At 46.2% G+C, this 18,287-nt stretch overlaps 1 protein-coding gene across 1 annotated transcript in view; it reads right to left on the bottom strand.

Moving 5' to 3' along the window:
* Nucleotides 1-18,287, bottom strand: part of ldlrad3 (low density lipoprotein receptor class A domain containing 3) — a 100,956-nt gene that overhangs the window by 59,322 nt on the left and 23,347 nt on the right. The window lies entirely within an intron of this gene.

Genomic DNA, 18,287 nt, shown 5'->3' with positions numbered 1-18,287 from the left:
AGGGCGAATATTGCAATCAATTATCTATCCCAATCCATCTTCAAAGAGCCACCAGCTTTGCGTTTGACGAGCACGAAGGGGATTTGTCCCGGTACGGCGTTACAGTGGTAGAAAGAAATCGCCAGAAAAATATACCAATTCGCAACAGTTTCATGGATTTAGAAAACATAAGTCGTGAGCGTAGAAAGGTGAAGGGATCTCTTGAAGGCTTTTGATATCGTGCCTCATAAAATGATTATAGTGGGTACGGAGATGCTGAAGCGCGTTGGATAAATGTCGAGCAGCAGGAAACTGAGCCTGTGTGCGTGCTCTGAATGGAAGGCTGTGATGAGAGGAGTCTTTGATGTCTGGCTTTGCCAACATTTTCAGCTGAGTTCAGAAGTTTCACTTCAAAGAACACAAAAACAAGTAGGCTTCAACCGCATCCCTCAACCCTGCCAATGCTGCCACAGAGAGAGACGCGAGCCAGAAGCTCAGAAGCAGAGTTCTCCCCCATCTCTCCCTCCCTCCCTCCCTCCCTCCCGACCCCTCCTCAAAGAGGCTGACAATACTACCTAAGACCCACACCACCCTGGCCATGCACTCACAATACTACCCAAGACCCACACCACCCTGGCCATGCACTCATCTCACTCCTACCATCGGAAAGATATAGGAATCTGAAAAACTTGACCACCAGGTTCAAGGATAGCAAGATGTCCTGGCTGAGTTGCTTCCTGGGCCTGGCCCAGTTGGTCATCCGCGAGTCACAGCTCCAGGCAGAAGAGGGCTCTGCCCGAGCCAGCTGCCTGCCCCTTTTCCGGGGTTGTGTTGGCGCCCGGGTGGTGTTAGAGAGAGACTACGCGCTGTCCACGGGTACCCTGGTGGATTTCTGGGACCGCTGGGCACCGTGGGGGGCTGAATGCATCCTGGACAAGGATTGTAACATGGTTGTATAGTAGTTCATTTAGTATATTTGTTTGTCTTGTACTATGGTGGTGAGTTCTGTTTTATTTTATTGTATTGTAAATATTATTTTTAATAATTGAATACATTTTTTTGATGTAAAAAAAGGTTCAAGAATAGTTTCTTCCCAATAACCATCAGGCTCTTGAATGCCACACAACACTAACCAACTATGAACAGTGTTGGTGCACAAGGACTTCAGGGTTTCTTCTTGCACTTTTATTGGGGTTATCAATATAATGACTTTTTGTTTATCTCTATACTAAAACTCTCATTAGTTTGTTTGTTCCTGAACTACAGCCAAAACGGTACGCGGTAGCATGATAATTTTAGGCCCACCTTACTCAACGTCGTCTCTTTGGTGCTAATGGAAGTTTCATTGAAATCGGTGTTATATTTTTAAAGTCAGTCACGTTTTAGTTTAAATCTATCTCCTCAGAAGGGAGGGAGGGGGGAGGGAGGGGGAAGGGGGAGATAAGGGGGGTTGAAGGGGATGGAGTGGGGGTAGGGGAATGGAGGGAGGAGGGAGGGAGGTGGAATAAGGGGGGTTGAGGGGGAGGAAAGGGTGCTGCACCAATGCAGGAGAGGTTCGAGCCCAACGGGTCCACTTGGTCTAGTTACATATTATTAGACATGGGTATTGTGTTTACAGTCCAGTGATGCTGCTGCTAGTAAGAATGTTATTGTTCTGATGCCAATTTTATTGCCCATGTCAATTGAACACTTTTGTCTCTTCAGTTGACTTGAGGCTTAAACTATGGAACTAGGTGGCTCACCCCCATCTTCTCTGAGGCAACTAGGGTTGGAGAGTAAATGATGCCCATCGTCTGTGGCAACCGCATCTTGAAAAATGAATAAGAAAAAGCTTAGAGGGCATCTGCTAAAATTATTGTTTCGTAATCCTGTGCAATGTATATTTTGTTCCCTGCTTATTTTGCCAAACTGTCACGCTGCATATCCAAGAATTCAGTACAGAGAATATAATCACGCCATAATAACAGTCATTCAAAAGTCATGAAGGATCTGGATGATTCAATTAGGTGAAAATGCTTCTCCAAGCAGGAGTACCGATATTCGACAGACATAATGTAATTGGCAATAGTACGACAGAGGAGATGAAAATGTTTTTAACACAGCAATTTACTATGATCTGGAATGCACTGCCGGAAAGGGTGGCGGATGCATTTTGATGATTAATTTTCAAAAGGTAGCTGGATCTGTACTTGAAGAAGAAATATTTATTGGGCTTTGGGGATAGAGTTTCAAAGATCTGGCACATGCACTGAGCTAAATAGCCTCCTTGTGTGAAGAATGACTCTCTGACGACAGAATGTATAATTTGTGCAAGCCTTCGGCTTTGTGGTAAATTGCATGCTTCTGTGTTAGAAGGAGCAGAGTTCAAACACTGCACAAAGTGGCGGGGCGGGGGAGAGGGGTTTGGAGCAACTCAGCGGGACAGGAGAGAAGCAGCAATGGGTGATGTTTCGGAAGGGAAGGAATGGGTAACGTTTTGGGTCGAGACCTTTCTTCATTCCTCTCCGCTGATTCTCAGTCTGATGAAGGCTCTCGACCCAAAACGTCACCTATTCCTTCTCTCCAGAGATGCTGCCAGTCCCGCTGAGTTACTCCAGCATTTTTGTGTCTTTCGTCGGTGTAAACCAGCATCTGCAGTTCTTTCCTACACATTTAAAACCTTCCCCTTTCTTTGTGAGAAGTTGCGATTTCAGAACAAATCTCGGAGTTGCATGCTCCCACTGATGCTGGTCTCCAGCGACTACATGAACCTGCTCACCTTGCTCATGTCTGGTGCCTGGGTAAGCCACAAGCAGAGGTAGCCCCACTCCACTCTCAGCAAGATCATTTTTCAGAGAATGGGTAAATAACATATCCAAGGAGCTAAGTGGATTATCAGATACGGAGAATCTTTTTTATTTTTTATTTTTTAATCGTGGAAGGATTCACCTGTGACCATAAGGAACAGTGTCTGGAACATGCTATACTGTCATGGAATTCGAGAGACATGGAAGTAGCGAGACCGAATTGAGCATCAACTACCAATTGCATTAATCCTACGTTAGTCCCATTTATTGTCTTGATTGAACGATACAGCTTGAAACAGGCCCTTTGGCCCACTCAGTCCAGCCAGCCATCGATCACCCGGTCACACTAGCTTAGTTTAGAGATACAGCACAGAAGCAGGCCCTTTCGGCCCACTGGGTCCACGCCGACCAGCGATCCCCGCACATTAACACTATCCTATACCCATTAGGGACAATGATTTTTACATTTACCAAGCCAATTAACCTACATACCTGTACGTCTTTGTAGTGTGGGACGAAACCAAAGTTCTCGGAGAAAACCCATGTAGGTCACGGGGAGAACGTACAAACTCCGCACAGACAGCGCCCGCAGTGGGGATCGAACCTGGGTCCCTGGTGCTGCATTCGCTGTAAGGCAGCAACTCTACCGCTGCGCCACCGTGTCGCCCCAATTAGTTCTGCTAGTCATCCCACTTTCACATCCATTCCTTACACGCTATGGGCAATTTATAAAGGCCAAATTAACCTGTCTCTGGCACGTGGGAGGAAACCGGAGCACCACAGGGAGAACGTGCAAACTTCACATCGACAGCACCCGAGGTCAGGATTGAACCTGGGTCTCAAGCGCTCTGAGGCAGTGGCTCTACCAGCTGCACCACTGTGCTACTCAAACACTGATCATCAAGCATCCATTTACAATAAATCCCATGTACTTTGATCAAAATTCCCATCATTTTCTCCTGGATTCTACCACTCACGTACACCACACTATACAGCCACTACGATACTGCCACATTCATTTCAAGAAACTGACCTTCCTGAGATCAGGTTTCTCTAAAGGGAAGGGAAAGCCTGTTGCTTTCCAAACACCGTTCCTTCAATGCCTTTGCAAGTGTCAGATCCTAACTTCAAAGGACCCGGCAAAATTGCTCCTTTCCAAGTCACACCATCACCCTCTTCTCCCATGCCAGGGAGAATAAAAGTAACTCAATAGAAGATTTGTCTGCTGTATCATCTAACAATTTGTGGAAATGACTCTGGTACACTTTGAGCTGCGATGATAGATTTTTTTCATACAATATTTTAAAGGGATCAAGGGAAACAGGACAGGTGTTCCTGAAGTAAGGGGCAGCACAGTGGTACAGCTGGTAGAGCTGCAGCCTCACAGCGTCAGAGACCCGGGCTTGCTCCCGACCTCGGGTGCTGTCTATGCAGAGTTTGCACATTCTCCCTGTGAGCGCGTGGGTTTCCTCTCACGTTCCAATGACATGCTGGTTTGTAGGTTAATTGGCCTCTATAAATTGCCCATAGTATGTAGGGAAAGTAGGATAACAAGAACTAATGTGAATGGATGATCCGATGGTCAGCGTGGACTCGATGGGCCAAAGGGCCTGTTTCCATGCTGTATCTCTAAACTAAACTAAGCCAAGCTAAAAGATTAACACGGACGCTGCTGCCTTGCAGTCTCACTGGCCCCAGGTTCAATCCTCACCTTTGGTCCACGTATTTAAGAAAGATGTACTCGCATTGAAGGCAGTCCAGATGAGGTTTACTTGGCTAATTTCTGGGATGCGAGAATTATCCAAACCATCAGCAGCTAAAAAATTCAGACCTGTATTCTTTGGCGTCTCGAAGAATGAGGAGTGATCTTACTGATATGTGCACGATCCTACGGGGCATGACAAGGTAGATGTGGAGACGTTTCTACCTGTGATGAAGTGTCAAAAAGGATTAGGCAATGATCATTTAAAACCAAGGTGCGTGGGAGTCTCTTGCACTGGATGGTGAATCTATGGAATTCTCCAGCCCAAGGAGGTTGTGGAGGCCGGATCACTGGAGGTTTTGAAAGAGGAGGTAGATAATTTTGGAAAGACCAGGGGATTGAAGGTTAGATGGAACTGGCGCAGAAGAGGAGACGAGGCGTGAGGCAGAGCAGCCATGTTGGCAGGACCTGCTTGACGGGCCGAGTGGCTCCTGCTACTTCCTAGTAAAACATCCACAGCTCCCAGACCCTCCGCGAACTCTCTACAACTGGCCCTGCCCTCGTCCTGCCCAACCAGTCCTCCCCATCCTGTGACTGGCGCCCTCACCCCACACTGCAATTGCAAAGCCAAATTGCTTTGTTCCTCCACCTAAAACTCCTGCTTTCAAAGCAAAGCGTAGCTTGTTCACCAGGCTTTTCCCCCCTGTTTTGTATCAAAGTACCTGGAGATGAGAACATGCACTTCAAAGATAAAGTTTAGGAATGGAGTGGTCCTACCTCACTGACAAGAAATCACCAGTTCCCAGAAATGACCGCTGAGAAAATTATTTCCAGGAGTATTTAAATTAATTTGAAGGTCAGCAAAAGCCTGCTGTCCTCCTTATCCTACATGAAAAGCTTTTGAAAGGGTCAGGGCTGGTGCCTGCAGATTTTAATGGTAACAATATGATAATTACTAAGCAAAGTCTTGTGCCCTGAAATATTAATTTTACAACATAGAGGCTCATCTCCTCAGAAAATTTAGTATCCAGAATTAAAAATATATACATACTATTCTGTTTTTCTGTCATATCTCTTCTTTGATCCTTTCTTAATGCCACAATATTTATTTTGTTTTCTTTGTAATTAGTTAAATGGCATTTATAAATTCATTGTGTTTTGCCTATATGTCTGAACAAGAATACCTCAGTTTGGTTTAAGAGCCTCCCTACTGTTTACTCTGTTCCCAGATACCACAGACTGTCTGCAAGGACACAACATGGTAGTTCCATCAACATTTCTGTTGACAATTAAAAGCGAGGTAAACGCTGAAAGAACTGTGGCACAGTCCTCTGAGTCATAGTCTTTTAGCGAAAATCCACCTTCTGCCAACCCACTACGACTGGCTCATTTGGTATTGGCTTTAACTCCGTTCACAAATTTGGTAATGACTGCACTGAAGTGGAGTACAGGAGATAGAGAGATAGAGAGATTAGTTACATGGTGTCATGACCCTCAATGTCAGCAAGATGGACAACCTAGTTATTAACCAGGAAGTGAGGTGGAGTTCTTGCTCCATTAAGCACTGACTGGTCCTAAGCGGAGATAGTTGAGAGCTTCAAGCTCTTAGGAGTAAATATCACCAATAGTTTGTCCTGGACCGATCACATTGATGCTACAGCCAAGAAAGCACACCAATGCTTCCACTTCACCAGAAGACTATCACTAAGGACATTCGGCATGTGTTCAACGGCTCCTACTGATGCACCACAGAAAGCATACTATAGGTATGCAGCACAGATTGGTCTGCCCATGGCCGCAAGAAATTGCGGAGAGTTGTGGATATAGCTCGGTTCATCACAGACCAGCCTCTCCAACAACAATTCTATCTTCACTTCCCACTGCTTCAGGAAAGCACCCAACATAATTAAGGACCTTTTTCACCGTGTCCATTCCCTCTTCTCCCCTCTCCCATCGGACAACAGATGCGAAAACGTGAAAGCACATACCGCCAGGTTCAGGAACGGTTTCTTCCCCGCTGTTATCAGACTGCTGAATGGGCCTCCCTTCAGTTAGGGTCTAGTCCTGATCTTCCAATCAACCTCATTGCGGATCTTGGATATTTTCTCTGTAATTGTAATGCTCTCACACTATATTCTGAACGGCGGTATTTTTTCCCCCCTTTGCACTACCTGTTGTTCTTGTACATAGCTATATATCGGATGATTTGATGGGATAGCACACAAATAAAAGCAATTTTCTCCCTCTCTCAGTAATAAACAATCAACCAAAAATTTGGTACTGGTTTCTATTGCCATGTGTACTGAGATATGAAAAACAATGTTCTATGTTCTATCGTGGCAAATCAGATCGTATACAAGTGCAAAATGGGAATGAAAACATAGTGGAGAATATAGTGAAATTCTTTGTTTTTGCATACAGTACAGTCAGTCGCCATGTACGACAAAGTTACAAAAGTACTCATTAGAGTCCCAATGAATGGTTGGTTCCTCTTTGCTCTCAGTGCCCCCCCCCCCCCCCAACCCACCAGCCGCCGGATCCCTCTGTTCTCGGCGAACGCCTCGCCGCGGCCCGCTGCCTCTCTGTGGCTCATCCTCGGCCTTGAAGCTTGGAATACAAGTCCTGCAGATGGAGTCGATGGGGCTGGAATGATGGGGGGGAGGTCGGAGTCTAGTCCATGTGATGGACTGGGCAGCATCCACAACTCACTGCAACTTCTCGCTGCCTTGGCCAGAGCAATTCCCATACCAGGTTGCGATGCATTCGGACAGGATGCTCCGATGCATGTCCGATGCATTCGGACAGGATGCCTTCCACTTTGCAACGGGAGAAATTGGTGCCAATGGAGACATGGCAAGTTTTCCTTAGTCTCATTTAGCGCAGCCACGGAGGGATTCTAAGCAAGAGACGTCCCGAGTGATCCTCCTTGCCAACAATGGATAATTACAGCGCAATTGAATTGGATGTAACAATCTGAAATCTCTTAAGTCCAAAAGAGAAATGAAATGTGACATATCGGAATAGCTGGCTTCAAAGGAATATGCACACTCCCAGCTTCACAGCCCAAGGCAGAAACCAGGAGTAGATTTTTCACAGAAAGTAGTTGAAGCCAAATCATTAAATCTATTCAAGAAGTTCAACATTGTCTTAGGGCTGGATGGATCAAGGGACATTGGAGAAAGCTGGAACAGATTCTCCACCTGGATGATCATACGTTATAAGAGCAGGATTAGGCCAATCGGCCCATCAAGTCTACTCCACCATTCAATCATAGCCGATCTATCTTTTCCTCTCAACCCTATTGTCTGCCTTCTCACATAACCCCGGACACCCATATGGAGACCGGATGGTAGACCAGGATCCCGGAGCCAAATGACCTCCTCCTGCTCCCATTCTCTACGTTAGACTGGCACAGGTAACCTGGGTTAACGCCTGCAGTTTAGCTGCCTGCACTCACTGTAGCACTGCATCCATCAGCTCCCCCGGGAGTACACTCAGCAAACCACCAGGGAAATACAAGTTTAGCTCGAAAGGATGTAGAGGAATAAGAGCCTTGCTAAGTACAACACTTCATCCACCCGCCACATCCTCCACGCACAGCTGAAAACATCCCAAAAGCCGTGTCCCACTCTGTGATTGTCCAATTAGTAGAATCTTGCATTGGATAGACTGTGCCTGTGGGTGGCATTGATGGGCAGGCCCAAACCCCCCTCTACTCATTACTGGCTACAGTCACTGTTCTCCAGGTCGGTAATGAGCATGTCATATCTGCGCCAAATGCAGTTTCCTCAATTATTTGGCATCTAGGTTACTGCTCAGCCATCTATCACACATTAATCACCAACTATTATGGCAGCAGATTGCAGAACATAAATTAGAGTCAAGGTACCGGTGTGCAAACTGCCTTCCTCTGCAGGGGTGCTGCTACCTGTTCACACTTAACTGATGGGAGTGATGGTTAGTGCCCAATTAATGATACTAAAGGCTCGCGCGCTAATAAAATGCACCATCCACCTCATTTGTCAGCAGCACTTGCTCCTGTTCGCTTGGTTGATGACTGCCCAGCTCCTCGCTGAACAGTGAACCTTCCACCAAAATGAATCATGCTATCTCTGCACAATTCTCTGCACCGTGTGCCTCTGCAGGGCATCCTGTGACTACCGAGGGCTTTTAGGTGGTGAATACATTTTCTCTTTTTGCATCTTTTTACTGCAAGCAAGGCAACTGGCTAATACAGGAAACACGGATTAGGAATAAAAGATAGCAAAAATACTTTCACTGTCCTCGTGACAATAATAAACTAACCTAAATGGAAAGCAAATCCTAAATCAGGCTAATGTGCCTCAGAGTCACAGAAGCATATGGGCGGTGCAGGGGTAGAGTTGCTGCCTTACAGCGAACGCAACGCCGGAGACCCGGGTTCGATCCCGACTACGGGTGGCGTCTGTACGGAGTTTGTACGTTCTCCCCGTGACCTGCATGGGTTTTCTCCGAGATCTTCGGTTTCCTCCCACACTCCAAAGTCGTACAGGTTTGTAGGTTAATTGGCTTGGTAAATGTAAAATTTGTCCCTCGTGGGTATAGGATAGTGTTAGGGTGCGGGGATCACTGTTCGGCGCGGACCCGGTGGGCCGAAAGGGCCTGTTTCCACGCTGTATCTCTAAACTAAGCCCTTCAACACATTGAGTCTGCAGGACAACGAGGCTGTGACCAGCGATGTAGGAACTGGTCTCCGGCGTCTAAGAGAAGGGTTTTAGACAATAAAACAATATCTGGTAACGCGGAGGCCAAGGTGTTAGTGCCTGCATGCTCATTGATCTTTTCAGTCTTCCAAGAGCCAGAGTTAAACATAATAATCTCAGAGTGACAAATTCGAAACATGGCCTTGCAAATTCTTGTGAAAGTAACTCTTGAGCAGTATGCGAGATGCCAAATAATCTTGTGATTCTGATACTTCTAACACTATCAACCACAAACACAAGCAAAGGTTTCCAAATGTCTACAGCCAGCCTCTAACTCCACCGTGACTGGCCAGTCTGAAGAAGGGTCTCGACCCGAAACGTCACGCATTCCTTCTCTCCAGGGATGCTGCCAGTCCCGCTGAGTTACTCCAGCTTTTTGTGTCTATCCACCATGACGACCTCCACTGCTTCTAAATTTATTCACCAATCATCACTGAATGGACAGAAATTTAATCCGGGAAGACCACACTCACTCCCCTCGGGCCCTGTCGGAAACAAAAGTCCCTACTTTCCCCAGTGTCTGTCTAACAGGGAACGCATCCAAACTTAGCCAAACTCCCTAAACACAATCAAGTGATTGTATTGGAAAAGAGCTGGTGGGTTCTCAATGACAAACTGTGCCTAAATATATTATCTAGTTTAGACTGCGTGAACTTTCGGTTAATAAAATAAAAATGCTAAACCAATGTCTTATAAGTCAATAAGAACCAGAAATTAGCAGCTACCCATGTGGAATTTTGCTAAACGCAGCATGAAAGGTTTTACCCATTGCTGAATTACTAGTGGTTCAGGTACCGACACGCTGTCTCTCGCTCCTATTCATGCCATTGCGTATCTTCACACGTGGTGTGAAGCCCTCAGTCACTTATCAGGGTACGGGTTACTCCACGTGTAGAATTTCATTAGAATTGAAGTTTCTTTCATCGTTCATTTGACTTTTCTTCTTTTTTAATCCTTGGCTGCTCTGGGATTTGGCAGCTGTGTTGATGTAAATTAGGATCATCTCAAAAGAGCAGGCATCTTGCATGCAATGAATGCATTAACAACCTAGGCCCGGACTCTCCACACTCCGCTGCCCGTCTACTCACACACACCTCGATCCGTGACCATATCACCCCCGTCCTTTATAAACTCCACTGGCTCCCCATCCCCCAGAGAATCCAGTACAAAATCCTCCTCATAACCTACAAAGCCCTCCATAACCTGGCCCCATCCTACCTGACCGACCTCCTCCACAGGCACACTCCCACCTGCACCCTCCGCTCTGCCGCTGCCAATCTCCTATCCCCCCACATCCGGACTAAACTCAGATCCTGGGGGGACAGGGCTTTCTCCATCGCTGCTCCCACCCTATGGAACTCACTACCCCAAACCGTTAGAGACTCCCCCACACTCACCACATTCAAAACATCGCTGAAGTCTCACCTGTTCAGTACTGCCTTCAACCACTGAAGGTCACCTCACCTTCTGTCTCCTTTCTCTGTTCATTTATTTATTTACTTATTTATCTATTTATTAATTTCCCTATGTTCTCAAAATCTCTGTAAAGCGTCTTTGAGTATACGAAAAGCGCTATATAAATAAAATGTATTATTATTATTATTATTAGAAGTGGCCTGGTTAGTGGGATCGGTCGGTCTCTTTCCCCAACAGCCTACAAAGCGTGAGGAATGTGTCTGTTTAAGTGGCACTTTAAAACGTCTGTAGTCACTTCGCTTCTTTCCCTTTACTTAGAGAGATGTTGGCTGGGGTGAAATACAGTGCAGTTTACTCTTGGCTAAATATATCAGTAACAGACAACGCCCAAACCTCTGCTAATGTTCTGTTAACTCAACAATACTTAGTTTTAACCCCATCTCTGTAGGAATGGTTCAATTTCCCCAGCTTCGTCTTTGACTGAAATCTCACTAACGGGTTGGGTTGACAGCAGAATAAAGATAATAAATAAAGTCCGATCCATCTATTAAAGGACTGAGGTCTAAAATATATCAGTGTAGGAAAATAACTGCAGGTCCTGGTACAAATCGAAGGTATCGAATAAAGAAGGGTCTCGACTCGAAACGTCACCCATTCCTTCTCTCCTGAGATGCTAGTTGACCCGCTGAATTACTCCAGCATTTTGTGATGCCTTCCATCTAAAATGTATCATGCATTCATCGTGCTTCAAACCTGTGTTTTCTGAAGCATCGAAGAAGCAAAGCAAGCATTTACACAACTTGGAACTAGTTCACAGGGACCATTCAAATACCATTAGTATTTCCTTAGAAATTGCAAATGCAGGGAATGACCCCCAAAAGAGCAAAAGCAGCCACTGAGAGTAAAAGTTGAATGGAATGTAGCTGAGCACCACACGGACATGGCTTAGAGGTGAAAACCCATCACGGTTCCTATGCGAATCTATCGTTAATACTGTGGCGTGCTCCCAGTAGCAATAACACTTCTGGAAGGGAGCTAGCCTTTTGGGGAATCTATATTCTGACCCGACGTGGCAACTTCAACAGCCTGACCGCGGGAGAAGACGGCAGGGGAAGAGAAAAAGACATTTTGGCCTTCCATCACAGTGAGGAGGTGACTGGAGGAGACTCACTGTGATGGGTGTTTCTTTGTTTTGTTTCGTGTTGGTTTGTGATTGTGTGTGTGTTATTGCTTATTTTTATTGCTCTTATTGTTGGAATGTGGGTGACGGAATTTCGTCCACAAGACTTGTTTTTTTGGATGACAATAAAGGTAATTCTGATTCTGATTCTGCTTCAGGATTTCAAAACCTGCCACAGGGATGGCAAATCAGAAATTCTGCAGGAAGTAGTTGAATCTGCGGGAACACCACAGTTTTTCTGATGAATTTCAACAAGTGGCCTGATCGGATTCCGGATGTTGGAAAGATGCCCCATTTTTTCCCCCGAGTTGCACGGGCTCCAGATGGTAACAGCTATCCAATAAGGTGGGTGCGGGAAGGCAAGGGGTTTCACCCACTTTAGGATCAGTGAGTTCTTCCAGTGCTTTGTTCCAGATTCCAGCATCAGCAGCCTCTTTTGTCTTCACATTAGGTCCGAGCCAGGGGTCACCATTATTGACCGGGCCCTGCCAGTCAAGGTGAAAATAGCGGAGACACAAGAGACCGCAGGTGCTGCAATCTTGAGCAGAACTCAGAGACGGCTGGAGGAACTCAGTGGGCCAGGCAGCGTCCGCGGTGGAAAATGGGCAGACGACGTTTCGGGTCGGGGATAGACACAAAAAGCTGGAGTAACTCAGCGGGACAGGCAGCATCGATGGAGAGAAGGAATGCGTGACGTTTCGGGTCGAGACCCTTCTTCTGACGTCGGGGCCCTTCTTCAAGGCTGAAGGAGGGGCGCGACCTTAAACTTTATCTGACCATTTTATTCACAAAGATGCTGCCTGAGACGTTGAGTTACCTCCAACACTTGTTTTCTTGCAAAATCAGTCGGCACCAGCAGCAATATAAGAGGGCAGTATCTGCCCCTCAACCCTCCATCCCCCTTGCCATCACAGTAAGAGGATGTGGATATTTCGACCTGCCTTCAAATCTTGTCTGCACGTAGCTTCATTAAAAGCCTATCATGATAATAGTTACGCTGTGCCCCAATTCCTACCTTTCCTATATTCTACTGCCCGACTCTTGAACACTGTTGTACTACAGAGCAACTTGTTTGAGGAAGAGAGGTGCATGAAGCAGTGGAGAGAATACAGGGAGGTGGTGTGCCCTTAATCCGAAGGGTGAGAGTTAGCCTCAGGTTCCACCATGCCCTTGCGTCCAATGTTCACACCTGTCACAGGTGCAGAGGGCTTCTTCCATCAAAAGGGCGGTGTAGCACCTGCCTGTGATGGTGGTGCCTGATTTGCGAGTAGAATCGTGTTGAATTGCCATTTGTCCCGAAAATGGAACAATCAAGACTGGTATTTATTTACCTCCCTTAATGTAGTTAAGACCTGCCAGGCCACATTACAAACTTTTAAGGGAAACCAATCCATCAGAACACTCTCTCTCCAGGCTTTCTCCCTCCCTCCCTCCCTTCTCACAGTGTCTTTCCTTGATGCATTACCAACAAGCTGCACACAGAAAGAGAATTAAACGCGATACTTGGTCAGACAGTGTCTTTGAACAAAGACCAAAGGTCATCAGGGACATGCATTTCTCTGGTCCGAGCACACAGGTTTAAAGCATGCAAGATCTTTTCTCTCAACCATGTTCTAGGTGGTTGAATATTGTTATCTTGGTTTTGTTCTGGGCTGAAGTAATGACTCAAGGGCTCCAGGGAAGCAGAAATGCAAAGTAAACATTCCAAACGCACTTTAAGGTGGCTCAGAGGAAGGGTGGAGTATTGCAGAACATCACCAGGTCATGGCCATTGTACGTCAAGTAACTGGAGCAATCTGGCCAGATCGCCCACCCCCCCTCACCCTATCGCATCTGAACGCAGGCTCCTCCAATTTCACATTTCCACAGACTGACTCGTTTCTATAATTATAGCACCATGATCGAGGCCACATCAGACCAGCATCTAAAACCCTTCACCACAGCACTGCCGCATCACATGCCATTTGGTTTTTTCACCCTCATGATATTCCGACACTAAATGAAATGGAGGATTATTTTCTATCTGTTCCTGAATCACTCATTTGGAAACTATCACTATGTGCTGTGATTTCAACTGCTACAGATCCATGGTCATTCCAACCAGTTTCTGACATCAGATAGCATCAGAGCTGAGGTTTGCGTTATCCGAAAGCTCAAAGTATTGACTGGAAAACTTGCTAAGCCATGGAAGAGGGAATATCAACAAGAGGGGATTTCAGTCAGAGAGTTGTAAATCTGTGGCATTCTCTGCCTCAGGCAGTGGAGGCCAATTCTCTGGATGCTTTCAAGAGAGAGCTAGATAGAGCTCTTAAAGATAGCGGAGTCAGGGGGTATGGGGAGAACGCAGGAACGGGGTACTGATTGTGCATAATCAGCCATGATCACATTGAATGGCGGTGCTGGCCCGAAGGGCCGAATGGCCTACTCCTGCACCTTTTGTCTATTGTTTATTAACACAACCATAAAAGTGAGGTTTCAATATTCAATGTGCATCCTGTCACGTTGGTAACATTCCTTTCACAAACATATATGCCTATGCTTGATGTTTCATCTGCAAACGAGGAACTAAGTGGCTGTTTGAATTCACACCCGCAAATGCATTCACATCCCACTGCTCACTGGCATGGGTTTTAGTACTGGACAGCCAAGGCACAGATGCCGTCCTGTAGGAAACTGTTCCCCATATCAAGAGCAATGATAATAGAGCGGAGCAAGGTAGATCACTCTGTCTAAATCACTTATACTGTAGTACGCAAAGGAGCCATTTTCTACGCCCAGGAATCTGACATTAAGTTCTGCTAATCTTCTTCTGTCGCTAATGCCCAATGTGACATACTTCGGCTGCCCTTTTCCAGTGCACCGACCAACCATCCCACCCGTGTTTCCATTCTAGTTTTAGGATGGATTCAGACCAATTTATGCTGAAAATATCTGACTCCCTTTTTCTATTGTTAAAACATTGTTTTAATCTTACATAACCTCTCCCCCCCTCTCCAAGTCTCATTTAATTTATTGTGCTTCAATTCCGAGACCTTTAGCAAACATTAATCCGATATTAACCCTTGCTTTCCCTCTCTCCATCCCTCCCCCTTCCCAGTTCACCTACCAGTCTTACTGTCTCCAACTAAATGTTATCTGTTTGCTTTGCTGTTACCTTCTCCCACCTAATAAGGATCTATTCTGCATCTTTCCTTGATCACCATTCCCTTTGCCCTCTTTTCACAACTTACACTTCTTTATCTATGTATCTCCCCTCTTCCCTGACATCAGTCTGAAGAAAGGTCTCGACCTGAAATGTCGCCCATTCCTTCTCTCCAGAGATGCAGCCTGTCCCGCTGAGTTACTCCAGCAATTTGTGTCTGCCTTTAGCAAACATCTGGAAGCGGCACAGACCAGTTCCGATTTTGTAAGACTCCCAGATGTGCGAGTCTTGGAAACAGCTGTGTGACTTGAATGCATAATGTGCAGCATTTCACAATGCACAGCGTGGGGTGGAAAAAGGGAGCTGTGCACATTGGCAGGAGAGTCATTTTAATATTTAAGATAATTGAAATGAGATCTCATGCACAACCTCAGATGATATATCTCACACCTGCCCTGTATCCCAGCTAGACTTTGCTCATCTAAATTCAAATAGATTTCATCTGGTCTCGCCTCAAACTGGATGATGTTTAATAAGTGTGCCAGTCAATCCTGACAGTCGGATGACAGCTGTGTTAAAACTTTGATTTCTTAAACAAATTTTACCTTTTGTTTTTGCAAAGTTTATCATTTTACAAAACAATTTATCTACTTTTCCCACAAAGGCTAACAGCTCTGGTTGCCACATTACAGGAAGGACATGTATACAAGAGAGAGAGAGAGAGTGCAGAGGAGATTCACCAGGATGTTGCCTGGAATGGTGTGCTGTCATTATAAAGGAGAGGTTGGGTCTGCCCTGCCTGGGGTAATTCTCTCTGGGATGAATGTAGGAGGTTGAAGGATGACTGTACAGAGGTTTATGAATTTTTGCAGGGCAGGGATAAGATAGATAGTCCTTTTACCAGGGGAGTCTAGAACAAGAGGGCTCAGTTTTGAGGTGAGAGAGGGAACATTCATAAGAGATTTGAAGGCTAGGTTTCGCACAGAGGAAGGTGGTTATCTGGAACAAAGTGCCAAGAGGAATAGGAATACTTTCTTGTCACATGTGACTAGGCACAGTGAGATTCTTTGCTTGCATACACAATGTATACAAATAGCAGCCACCTATGGCGCTGACAAAGTTACAAAGCACGCCGGCTCCTCCTCTTGTTCCCCCCCCCCCACAGCGGTTCCCCCACGCCCGGTCCCCATTGACCCCCCCCCACATTGTCCATTGTTCTCCCCTCCTCCCCCCCCCCCACAGCTGTTCCCCCACACCCTGTCCCCATTGTCCATTGTTCTCCCCTCCCCCTCACGGTGGTCCCCCCATGCCGGGTCCTCCATTGTTCTTCCCCTCCCCCATGTCCGGTCCCCATTGTTCTCCCCCTCCCCCCGCACGGTGGTCCTCCACGCACTCATCAGCCGTCGTCTGCGGGTCGACCCGTGAGGCATCGCCGCCACAGCGAGGCTTCACCACCGCCGAGGCCCCATCGTCACGAGGTTTCACCGCTACCGCCACTGAGGCCTCACCGCTGTCAACGCCACCCATCACACCTCCATGGTCCCAAACCGGGCCCCAGCCGTGGGCTCCGTGGGACGCTTCGCCCGACCCGGGCTGCTACCCGCGAGGTTCCAGCCGGCCCCTGACCCGGGCTTCTACGCGGCAATCCAGGAGGCACCGAGACGGTGGCGCCTCGATAAAGGCCTCCGGCCGCGTACCCAGTCCACAGCCACGGCCTGTCAGGAAGCCTTCTGGCCGAGGTGGTAGACGCAAGTACAATTGTGTTTAAAAGGCATTTGGATGGGAAAAGTATAGAGGGATAAATGCTTAATGCAGACAAATAGGATTAACATACAGTAGATAGAAATCAAAGAAGGCATGGACGAAGTGGGCCACAAGAGCCCATTGCTGTGCTGTTCAATGCCATGATCCATGACACACGCAAACAGTTTCTGACCAATTCTTGTATAACTATTATCCACGAAGACCATAATACAGACGAGTAGAATTAGGCCATTTGGCCCATCGAGTCTATTCTGCCATTCAATTATGGCGAAGCAATAGGAACTGCAGATGCTGGTTTATACTGAAAATAGACAAAACCAGTGGGTCAGGCAGCATCTCTGGAGAACACGGATAGGTGATGATTCAGGTTGGGTCCTTCGTGCCAATGTCAAGTTTTGTTTGCAAAGATCGACTCACATTTCAACTTCGATCAGCAGCCAGGGTAGTGCCATCGACACAGATCCTTCAAATTACAGCTAATTATCCAAAATACACGCAAGTGATAGCATGAATTTCAACAAACTCTTCTCTCCTGTCTTCATCGATTTAGATCCGTTTTACAGCACGAGTGAAGGGGGTTTCAGATTTTGGAAAATGCCGTCGCAGTGAAGGCTTACGATTACTTTTAAATTCAGAACACAATTTTGCACTACCCTCCAAGACCTGGTTCCTCAGACATTAATAAATCCTTGTTCCGGGAAGTTCTCTGCCAGTAATTAGTTCTTCTCATCACATTTGTCAGGCGGCATCCGAGGGCAAACAGATTGGTGGACTTTGCCTCGTTTATAGTTCAACCATTCCACCAAGAAAGTAATGAACTCTTTATTTGCGATTTTATTACCAAAGTCTGACAAATACTTAATCAATTACACCCAGGAGGCTAATTCCAGAATAGATTTTGTGCTCATTGTGCGATCCATTTTTTTGAATTATAATTCAGCCTATCTGTTGCTTTTTACTGCCTTAAGATTTGAAAATGTTCAGTCTTTTTTGCCGTTGTAGTTTGCGGATGACCCAAATTGCTATTTCATCAAATCCTTTATTTACTTCTACAACATTACCTTTTACAACCTACTGCTTGCTATTCCATTTCTGTATGGGGAATGTTAAAGTCGTTCCTCTACTCTTTGCATTTATTGCCTCAATGATGTATCTCTCACTTAGAAAACCGTCTAACAATTCGTCCGTAGCAAATGTCTCAGCCAAGCACTGCTTAACCAATCCTTTCCTCCTTTTTTTCCCCTTGAGTTCATTTGTCGTCACATGTACAGAGGTGCATTGAAATGCTTGTTCTGTATGCTATCCAGTCAAATCATGCTATACACAAAGACAATAGATCCACTTCTGGAACAGCACGGGGAGAGACGCCAATTCTGGCACCATCTTGCGATTTCTTGGCCAAAGAAGAAGAGGCAATTTCTTATGTGTAGGAAGGAACTGCAGGTTTAAAGCGAAGATAGACACAGAAATCTGGAGTTGCTCAACGGGACAGGCAGCATCTCTGAAGAGAAGCAATGGATGACGGTTCAGGCCGAGATCCTTCTTCAAACTTATATTCCCACTTTAAGGCCCAGTG

This window comes from Rhinoraja longicauda, chromosome 18 (genome assembly GCF_053455715.1).
Source record: "Rhinoraja longicauda isolate Sanriku21f chromosome 18, sRhiLon1.1, whole genome shotgun sequence".
Lineage (NCBI taxonomy): Eukaryota > Metazoa > Chordata > Chondrichthyes > Rajiformes > Arhynchobatidae > Rhinoraja > Rhinoraja longicauda.
The sequence above is the reverse complement of the archived record's forward strand: the minus strand, read 5'-3'. Positions and strand labels throughout refer to the sequence as shown.